This window comes from Bos grunniens, chromosome 1, assembly GCF_055505025.1.
Source record: "Bos grunniens cultivar Pamir isolate PY7600 chromosome 1, Bosgru_T2T1.0, whole genome shotgun sequence".
In the NCBI taxonomy this organism is placed as follows: domain Eukaryota; kingdom Metazoa; phylum Chordata; class Mammalia; order Artiodactyla; family Bovidae; genus Bos; species Bos grunniens.
This window is the reverse complement of record NC_141165.1, coordinates 45,251,739-45,262,851: the sequence shown is the minus strand read 5'-3', so window position 1 is coordinate 45,262,851 and position 11,113 is coordinate 45,251,739. Positions and strand designations below refer to the sequence as shown.

Here is an 11,113-nt window from a genome sequence, read left to right as displayed (position 1 = left end):
TATTCCAGCAACTTGTAATGGTTTGGGTAAACATCATACCTGGCTTGCACTAAATGAAAGAGTTTAGTCATTTTAAATGCAGAGTAGTCCCCATTGGACCTCTATCTTTTAAAATTGATTTTACTTTTAAGCTAGTGGCTTCATTATTTTTCTTTTAAAACTCAACTTATTTAGAACCATTTTCCCCTGTGACATTAGTTTCAAACTAGCTTTTATCTTGTGTAATTTCCCTGAAGAATTTTTGGTCATAATGGGGGTGGCTGAGCAAATCTGACAAGCTAGATACATTTCCCCTGATTTACTTAATTTGAACAGCTTGGTATTTGCTTGGTATTCCATGGTATAAATAAGAGGACTTCCCTGATGGCTCAGTTGGTAAAGAATCTACCTGCAAAGCAGGAGACCCAGGTTCAATTCCTGGGTTGGGAAAATCTCCTGGAGAAGTAAATGACAACATACTCCAGTATTCTTGCCTGGGGAATCCCATGGACAGAGGAGCCTGGCAGGCTACAGTCCATGGGGTTGCAAGAGTCAGACATGACTTAGCGACAGACAGACCATGGTATAAAACAACAGAAGGATTTTACAAATTGTTTTCAGGTTTAAATTACCTAACAAAGTTCTATATTTTTTTACAGGTTTAATGGGTTTGATAAGTTTACCCTTTCAGTTCCTATTTGCGCAAAACAAAACAAAAACCAGTGGTTAGATGCTACAAAGTAGGTAGTAGTACTTAACCATGTGCATGTTGCCAGGCCCGAGGACCTCTTCCATCCTTGTTAGGGGGAATGCTAACCTTCTCTCCTTTCATGTAACACCTATACATATTTTTAAAGGGGAATTAAAACCACCAACAGCAACAGTGGTAGCTCTTAAACATCAAGTTAGGATTCTTGTTGAAAAGTAAAGATGTGGACTAAATCCATCCAGTGTCTGATTGCCCATCAGATGATAAAGATCAGCTTCCCCTCTGAGGGAATGCTAAACTATTCTCACTGCATCTCCTTTCCTTCCTTTTGAACATTTGCATGGGATATTATTTCAGTGCTATATAGGGAGCCAGCTACATAATAAGCACTTGTGTAATGCTCTGGGCTTGTCAGGAAGCTTAGCAGTTACTTGTCCAGTCAACCATTGAATAAAGTGTCATAGGACTTTTCTCAGGTTAGAGGATGTCTCTAGAGGGTTAGCAGTTATTGATATAATTTTCCTTGCAATGAGATGGACAGTTTAGGACTCTTCAAGTCAAAGGGTTTTGTCTACCCATTTTTTGCTATCAAATACAGTGCTAGGAAATAATCTTATTTTCTCTACCTTGCTTCGAGTTTTCTGTCAAAAGTGAGATTTAAAGATATGAATAGCTCTGGAACTCAAGGTGGCAGAGCTTGGTGATGGGATATAGCAGAAAGGTTTTGCTCATAGCTCTCTCGTCTTTGGCAGAAATGCGGTAGATATTTCAGTAGAGAACAGTAGTAATGGGAAGATGGTCTGGTTCTTTTCTTGGACTTTATTCAGAGCAGAAATCTCGGGTCCACTGTGTCTGTCAATGATAATTCTCTTAATTCACCCAGGACGATGGGAGATGAGAGACAGACAGACAGGTTCTTCTGTCCTCTGGAAGAACCATAGGAAGCAAGTTAGCACAATCTTCTAACAAAGAAGCTTTTTGAAAAAGTATATGTTTATTTATTTTCGGCTGTGCTGTGTCTTCATTGCTACATGTGGGCTTTCTCTAGTTGCCACAGGCGGGGGCTGCTCTTCGGGTTGTGGTGCGCAGCTTCTCATTGCGATGTCTTCTCTTGTGGAGCACCGGCTCTAGGCTTGCAGGCTTTAGCAGCTGTGACCTGTGGGCTCAGTGGTTGTGGCACGTGGGCTCTAGAGGGCAGGCTCAGTGGTTGTGGTGCACAAGCTTAGCTGCCTCATGATGTGTGGAATCTTCCTAGACCAGGGATTGAATCTGTCCCCTGCATTGGCAGGTGGATTCTTAACCACGGGACCGCCAGGGAAGTTCTAATGAAGAGCTTTGAGCAAAGTTTGTGGCAGGTGTTATATTTTCTCCTCTTGCAGTGTATTCATCTTCTGGAAAGGAGGCACATAGATCTTGTAAATAGCTTACAAGCAATAGTTATGGTCTTATTAACTTCCTTTTGTTCCTCAAGGAAAAGAAAAACAATTCCATAGTTACATTAGATTGTCCCAAGAGTTTTGAAGGTCTCTTCTAACATCTCTTCTAACATATGGTTCTTTGATTTTATCAGTTGGAAACCAATGTCTGAGACATTATTCTTTGATGCATAAAATATCCTCTTATTTGATCTCTTAAGCTAAAAAAGACGGATGATTGTCTGCCTTGATGACAGTGTAAGAATACTAAGACCATAATCCCAAGTCCAATAAATGCTTAGAATTTCTACGCAGGAGTATTTTCATCCAGGCAGTCTGGAGATGACCATTTACAGATTTCAGATTGGTCACAAGTTTGTATATGTATTTGACTTGTTGTTTTGCTTTCACTTAGTTTGCAACTTTAGGATGTTGTTCTTTCTTTTTTATTTTCCAAATGTGAAAATATAAAGGTTTATGATAAATCTGTAAGTAACAGTAGGGAGACCAAAGATATTGTCTGTTGTCGGCTGTTGGTAGGATAAGGAGAGGGGCAAACTTTATTTAAATGAGAAAAGAAACAACAAAAGACCAAAAAGTAGTAATATGACTATGCTGGGCAGAATGGAGATGGGGCAGTGTAAATGAGCTCATTTGTGAGAAGATTAGTTAATACAGAAAATTAGTAAATCAAGAAAGTATCAAAAGTGTATTGTTTAGAGATATCAAAGTAACCATCAGAAGAACTATAAACAATATTGGGAGAAAGTGGTTCCTTCTGAGGAGTGAGACTGTTTATCATGAAATCTGTACTATTCAATATTTTTTTATGTACAAGCATCTATTACTTTGGTGAAAAATTTAAAAAATTAACCTTGTGTCTGGTTTAACTTTCCAAAGCTACAATACAATTAAGTCTCCGCATCTCCTTCACACTTCCTCTCTGCTGAAGTGACTGATGTGTTTTTCAGGTATTTACACGCAAGTATGCTGGTGTGTCATGTATATATTTCTGTTCCATATAGGATTCTTTTTCTTGTGTTATCTTTTCTTATTACAACAAATACATTTTCTAATTAAGTCAGATCTAAATTGGAGTCTAAAAGCTGAGGCAAGTTTTAATTCACCTCAGTATACTGGATTTGAGGCAGATGTTACGGCCCTAAACACTGTTTATGAATCTTGAGCAGCACCATTTTCCTTCTGTAAATTAGGTACTACCTTAATTACAGACTCTTGGGTATCATTGTTTTTTGCATTTGCAAGGTACTGACTGTAACATAACTCAGCTTTATCTATCTATTTATATCTGCTTATCTGTCTTATTGAAGTATAGTTGACATACTATTATCAGTTACATGTGAAAAAAGTGAAAGTGTTAATTTACTCAGTTAATTTAATTTATGTCCGAATCTTTATGACCCCATGGACTGTAGCCCACCAGGGTCCTCCATCCATGGAATTCTCCAGGCAGGAATACTGGAGTGGATAGCGTTCCCTTCTCCAGGGAATCTTCCGGACCTAGGGATTGAACCCGGGTCTCCAGCACTGCAGGTAGATTTTTTTTTACCATCTAAGCCACCAGGGAGTCCCTGTGTGCAATTTTAAATGTCATACACTATATTATCATAAAATAATGGTTATATTTCCTGTGTTGGACAACATATTCTCATAGCTTGCCTATTTTATACATGACAGTTTGTTCCTCTTAACCCCTCAGCCCTATTGCTCAGCTTATTTAAATTAACACACATGGTTTCTTAATCCTGCTAAGGTTTTTCAGTGATTAACACTTCAATTATTTTGTTCTTATTTAGTGCCTAATTTATAACCTTGGTCATTTAAATATAAAAAACTCATTGGAAGGTCAGGTCCCTGCAGCTACTAGAATCAAGCATTTAAATCACAGTTGCAATATGTCCCTGGATTCTGTATCCCTCCACATTCTAGGGCAACATGAATTTCTCAAAAGGTCAAGGTAGGCCTCTGTCACGTCCCTGACACATGATCATCCTTCTTCTTCCTAAACATCCACAGAAATAAGAAGCTCACTACCTCCTAAAGCCAAGGGACTTGATGCTGAAAAATGTTAAAAGTGGGTTGACAGGGATTGAGAGATTGAGTGTACTCGAAGGACAGGAAATCATACTTAAGGATTGGAATCTTAAGAGTTTAAATTTGGGTCCTTTTTTTTTGGTCCTTGAATTATTGGGGATATAGGATATAGGATTTAGGCTACACCTATATGGATGATTAAAGTGGATAAAGCCTAATAAGGTAACTGAAGCTCATGAAGTTGTGGAGACAGGAGCCCTCCTGTTGGATAAGTGGATTCCTGTTGTCCAAGATGATGGCAGAGGTGGTTGGGTAGAATGGTGTCAAAGAGTCAGTGAATATTGGAAAGAAACCTAGAGGTCACTAATTGCCATCTACAAAGAAAGAGAGGAAAAATATCTGCAAAGTTACCACTTCAGGTGCTATTAGGATGATTTCATATTTCTCAGTCATATATCTTTCATAAATCAGGTTTATAACTGTGATTCTCTTTCCTGAATGCCATTCTCCTATACATATACTAGGGCCTGGAGGCTTTTCCAAGAACAACAACTACTAGAAAAAAGTCATGGTGTGTATTTCCACATAGAAACTGGCAGCAAAAGATTGCACAGTGAGGGTGATGCACTCAGAAGTTCTATACACTCAGCCCCTGGAAAAAGAAAACTAAACAACAACAAAAATGCCGTTGTCCTGCAGAGAAATAGACTTAGTTTCACCAAAAAATGAACATGAACATTTTTTGGAGACTGCACCATTTTAGAAAAAGAAAATCATGGAACAATGGAAAAGCTAAGCTATGCTTTGTTGTGCGTATAATTTGAAAATGTTTGTTAATTACATGATCTATGCCCAACGATGGGCTTATGTGCATGGTGTCCAGACTATGATAGTTTCCAAATCTTGGACCAAGTCTGGTAAGAATGGTGTTGATTTTGTTGCCATCTTTAAAGTTCCATCTTCTACAAAACTGGGACTTGGTGTGCTTTCCTTAACATTTTATTCAAATGCCAGGGTGCTCTCTCTTTATGGGGAAAACTGACATGTTTTAAACATAGACAAGTAGAAATTCTTAAACTGTGGAATGTTGAGACCAGGGTATCTGTGTCTGCCTGAGGTTGAATTCCCAAGCCATCTGACTATCCCTGACCTAAGTTTGATTTTGGTGAGAATTGTATACTCCAAAAGAGGTGGTAATGCTCCTTCATATTCCATGTGCTCTCCTACTTGGCTGAGCCTCTTTGAAGTGAGGTTGAAAACCATGTCTCTGGTTTTGGCTAACAGATAGTGAATAGAAGAGAGATGTGCTTCTTTTAATCAGAGGCATTTCAGAAGCAGTGTGAGCTCTTTACCTTTTCTCTTCACAATCCTGAAATCATGATGGAGAGAGCCTGTATCTCAAGTCACCACGTGGGAGATAAGTTACCTTGGGGAATTGCTTATCTGTGTTGGCTTTAAATGACTGGAGAAATAAATTACTGTCATGTTAAGCCACTGAGATTTGGAGGTTTGTAATACTTTGTTAGAACAGTCCAGCTTAACCTGATTAATAAACCTCCTAGCCAGAAGACTCTTCTGTGGGACCTGAAAGCTCAGGAGGGGTATGATTTGAACCTCTTCATGTCTCTCTTAATCTCTGGTTTCCTTTTAGTCCAACCCATCAGAAGATATGCTGGCTACTAAAGATTTGCTTAGGAAATTGGATATTTTTCACGAAAATGAAATTTGGGGCTTTATATATTAGTTTTAGTTATCTACGTCATCTTATTACTCGGATGCAAAATTGACTATGAGAAAAGTGAGAAATTTAATTTTTGAGGAGTGTGCAGAGAAATGGAATAGATAATTATATTGAAGCTACATGACTAAAGCATTGCATAGACTTCTTTTGCCTGTAAAAATGGTCAGTCTTTTTATTTTTGGTTAAAAATCTGAGATGTTTAGCAGAGGTTCTTGCTGCTGCTGCTAAGTCGCTTCAGTCTTGTCCGACTCTGTGCGACCCCATAGATGGCAGCCCACCAGGCTCCGCCCCTCTATTCTCCTCCTCTTTGTGGTAAGAAGGAATTGCATGAGTCATTTGCATTTTCCCCAGGGAAATAAGGACTCTGTTTCTTTTCCTGAGGATTTGGGCCATAATCAAGCATTTCACCCTGTCTTCATTGTCCCCTCTAACATCCATCACAGGACTCTGCTGATTCCCTGCATTCATCTGTTATAATCTTTTTTCTCTTCTTAAATATTGAAGTATTCAATATAATTGACTTACAATATTACATTAATTTCAGGTGTACAGCATAGAGATTGGATATTTTTATATATTGCAAAATGGTCACCAGCATGAGTCTAGCTACCACCCGTCACAAAGTTTTTACAGTATTATTGATTATATTTCCTATGCTGTACATTACATCCGCATGACTTACTTATTTTGTAACTGAAAATTTGTATCTCTTAATCTCCCTTCAGCTATTTCGCTGAACCTCCCCACCCTCTTTCCTCTGGCAACTACAAAGCTGCTCTCTGTGTTTACACATTTGCTTCCATTTTGTTGTTTTTTCAGTTGCTTTGCTTTTTAGATTCTACATGTAAGTGAAACCAGACAGTATTTGTCCTTCTCTGATTTATTTTACTTAGTATGTTACCCTCTAGGCCCATCCATGTTGTCACAAATGGCAAGATTTCATTATTTTTTATGGTTAATAATATTCCATTATTAACCACATTTTCCTTGTCTATTCATTTATTGATAGACACGTTGCTGCCATATATTGGTCACTGTATATGTTACAATGAGCATTGGGGTGCATATACCTTATCAAATTAGTGTTTTTATTTTTTGTTGAAAAATACTACCCAGAAGTGAAACTGTTGGATTGTGTGATGATAATTCTATTTTTAAATTTTGGGGGAAATCTCCCAAACAATCTATGCTGTTTTCTATAGTGGCTGCACCAATTTAATACTATCCCACCAACAGTTCATGAGGGTTTCCTTTTCTCCACATCATCACTAGCGGTTGTTTTTTTTTGTCTTCTTGATAATAGTCATTTTTACAGATGTAAGGTGATATCTCACTGTAGTTTTGATTTGCATTTCCCTTATGATTAGTAACACTAAACATCTTTTCAAGTGTCTTCTTGATCAGGTTATTTATTTTTGATGTTAAGTTGTATAAGTTCTTTGTATATTTTAGGTATTAACCCCTTATCTGATATGTGATTTGCAAATATCTTCTCTCATAAAGTAGGCTGTCTTGTCATTTTGTTGATAGTTTCTTTCACTATGCAAAAGCTTTTTAGTCTGAAGTAGTCCCATTTCTTTAGTTTTGCTTTGGTTTTCCTTGCCTGAGGAGATAACATGAAAAAAAAGTTTCTCAGAATGATGTCAAAGACCTATGTTTCTTCTAAAAAGTCTTATGATTTCAGGACTTACATTTAATTTTTAATCATCCAGGATACAACCTGAGTAATGAGGCTCCAGAATTTGTGCTCCTTACACAGGAAAGGTCATGGATGGAAGGGGTCTGTTTCTCACACATTCTCATAATTGAGATGATTTTTAAATTTTCTCTTTAAAATATTGCTGCCAAAGCAGTCATTTTCCCCTTTAGACATTTTCAATGACAAACAACGTAGACCACTCATCTTCTGAAAAATTCAGATTTTTGAACAGCTTCTCTAATTATTGAAATAAAAGCTTTACTTCCCCTGTTCCTATTTCTTTCCTTTGGCACAGGAAACAGCTCTAATCCTTCCTCCACTTGACAGTCCTCTGACACAGGACACCATCTTCCATGAGCTCCCTGAATTCTCTTTTCTTCTGATGGTACACCCCTAGCTTCCTGATGGTTGCCCATTTAAGACATGGTTTCACATGTAATGTCCTGGCCTCCGATACCTCTTCTGAAGGTACTCTACGTGCTTCAATGTTTGTCTTTCAACTCAAAGCTCTTCTTGAATTAAGCCTCTCAACTGAACCACACAAATCATAGTAACCTGTCCACTCCCTTTAAAGTTTCTCACCTTTGGCTTTGATTGTGGTATCTGAATATATTTCTTTTATTTGCTAATATGATACCTTAGTTAGGTTCTTTTAGGTTTCAGGAAGCAAAGACAAAACTCGAGTTCAGGAGATAAAGAGTTGTGGTAAGGCTAGGTGAGGAATGGGGAACTGTGGGCCACACTGAGGCCACGCAGCAACTCTGGGCACCGCAGGAATTTCAGGAGGTTTCCTCCAGGAGCTGAGCCTGTCCCTGCATCCCCTCTCTGCAGCCCGGTCACTACGGTGACTCAGCGAGTCTCTGCTGTGCACCTCTTCCTCCTGCCTTCTGGCTACTTGATGCTTTCTTCTCTCCTACCCTTGGCTCCTACTGCTCTGGGGCTTCTTCCTGCTGCTTCTCTCTGTAGTTTTTCAGGTTCACGTTAAGACATTTTAGACCAGAAAATGTGTAGGCTGCCCTCCTTCTCCTGATCCGAATTTCAAAGTAAGTGCCATACAGAGTTTCATAAGATAAATATAAATAAATCTAGGAAAAGTTCTGATATTTTTTCCTCCATGATGATGAATTTTTTATAAAATAAAATAGCAGTTATTCTAAAATAATTTTTTTGATACTCTGGTGGTTAGATATGAACTTGCTTTGCATATTTGGTAAACAGAATGTTTTTTATTCCCTCTACCAACTGCTATTTCTTGCTTCTTACTATTTTTTAATAATGTTGGGGTCTCAAAAGGTCTAAGCAATGAGATCTGACAGCTTAATTGGGTCACAGTTGTGCCTGTTGGGCAGGGTCCCTGAGCCAGGCTGCTCTTGAGTCAGGCATGCCTTCATGGTCCAGCCAGCTGTAACCAGGGTTGCAGGGCTACCTGCTACCAATTAACTAATTGGGTGGGTGTGGCTGGAATCCCAGAGCAGGTGATGGCCCTGGCAGACAGAGTGCCTGGCTGTTCATACATTTACTATACACACCATTGCAGGACTTGCTTATGGCCACGTGCTACACCATGATCAATTCCTTCACTATGAAATGTGATACACTCAGCAAAGTTCAAACTGTTGCATGTCGCCAAGCTTTCCAGGGACACTGGTCTTTATAGACTAAGGCTCCAGGAAGCCATGTGGCCCTGGCCAGGCCATGTTAGTGTCTACAGGTGGCAAGGGGGCAGGAGCAGCCACCAGGCTCTCCATCTACATGGACACTTTCGCCCTCCTTTCATCTCCACCTGAGTATGGAGGGCAGACCAGCTGGGAACCTTTGGAGGGTGCTAGGATTGTTATGACTTTATGTTGGTTAAAGATTTCAGTGATATTGGATTCGATGTATCTATTTTTTTTTAATTTTTCCTTCTCTTTAATTTACAATATTGTGTTGGCTTCTACCATACAACAACATAAGTCAGAAATAGAAAAACAAATTTCATAGATGTGTCTATTTTTGCTCTAATCTTGCCATAATCTTGTTTTTCCAAGGAGGTAAGATCTGTGTGTAGAAATAGTCCATGAATTGTCCATGTGAACACAGACATTGAACCACAGGCAGACCCCAGAGAGCCATCTGCTGGGCCCTCATCTTCCCTTGATGCTCCCTTATGCTTATCTGGAGGACCCTTTGGTGGGCACATTTGAACTCTCCTGATTGCTTCTACTTGGCCCTGGAGGTTTCCATTCTCCTTGCAGTCTGCCTGTGACAGCTGATGTTTGTTGTGGGATAGCCTGTCAAGATGCCCAATGGCAAAGACCTTGTTTCCTGAGGTGCAAGGTTGGGGAGGTTGCTGGTAGGTTGGGGAGAAAATGTGGATTGCTTTTATTTTCCTGCCTGGGAGTAATTATACGGAAAAGCGATGTCCTGGGCATGTTCCCCCACCAGCAGCAGCTGTCACTGCTCATGGGGGAAGAAGTGCAGGCTCTCCTCCCCTCGCTACTTCCCTTTCCCCTGTAAGCCCAAGGCAATAAAATCAAATCAAGCATTACTCTTTTTACATTGAAAATGCTCTTGAATTTGAATTATGGATTTAAGTGGCTCCTAAACAGAGTCCCCAAGGGGCTCCAAGTGCTGCCAGATGGCAGGGGAGCCAGCAGGGGAGCTGCATCGGCCGTCTCTGACAGAGATGATGGCTTCCTCCATGGGGGGAATCTTCTCCTTCCTCCATGGGGGGAAACCAGTCACTCTCATCTCCAACTCAAGGTTTTTCTCACCTTTCTGAAACTGTATTATGTATTTGGTCAGACTCCCTGCCCAGGGTGGATTCAGAGACCTTCTTCCACCTTTTGCACAGCTGGATCCATTTACAGGTCACATACAGGCCCCTGATGTTGAGTCAGGTTATTCTCTTGGGCTTTGAAGATCCTTGATATCAGTTTGGGGAAGACTGGAAAAGCTACTGGTCTATAAACGTCTTTGAGGAAGTGGGAGATATGGGGAAGAAATGCACAGGGAGAAGAGAGAATCTATCAGAAATTAGATGCAATTTCCTTCCCAGGGTGGGGCTTCCCAGGTGGCGCTTGTGGTAAAGAATCCGCCTGTCAATGTAGGAGACAGAAGAGATGTGGGTTCAATCCCTGGGTCAGGAAGATCCCCTGAAGAAGGGCATGGCAACCCACTCCAGTATCCTTGCCTGGAGAATCCCATGGACAGAGGAGCCTGGTGGGCTACAGTCCACAGGGTCGCAAAAGAATCAGACATGACTGAGCACATGGTACACACCTCAGGGTAGCCAAGGTTCTCTGGAACTGGATGTGGGGCTCAATTCTGCCACCTATTTCCAGACTCTGAACTAACTCGCAATTCTCTTTCAGGATCCTCTCAGTCTTGCAGTGGTTCAGAACATCTTGCTTTCCTTCAGTGTCCACTGGACATCTGCTCATCAACTCACCCATGTTCCCACCAAAGATGGTAGTATCTTCTACTACAAACTGATGCTCTGCCACCTGCTGCATAAGAAAGGATACAGGATC

At 40.2% G+C, this 11,113-nt stretch overlaps 1 non-coding gene across 1 annotated transcript; it reads right to left on the bottom strand.

The window, feature by feature from the left end:
* Positions 1–693: 693 nt before the first annotated feature.
* Positions 694–818, bottom strand: LOC147379363 (U6atac minor spliceosomal RNA). The gene has a single exon (XR_015135429.1). It is a non-coding gene; the product is annotated as a U6atac minor spliceosomal RNA (small nuclear RNA).
* Positions 819–11,113: the final 10,295 nt, after the last annotated feature.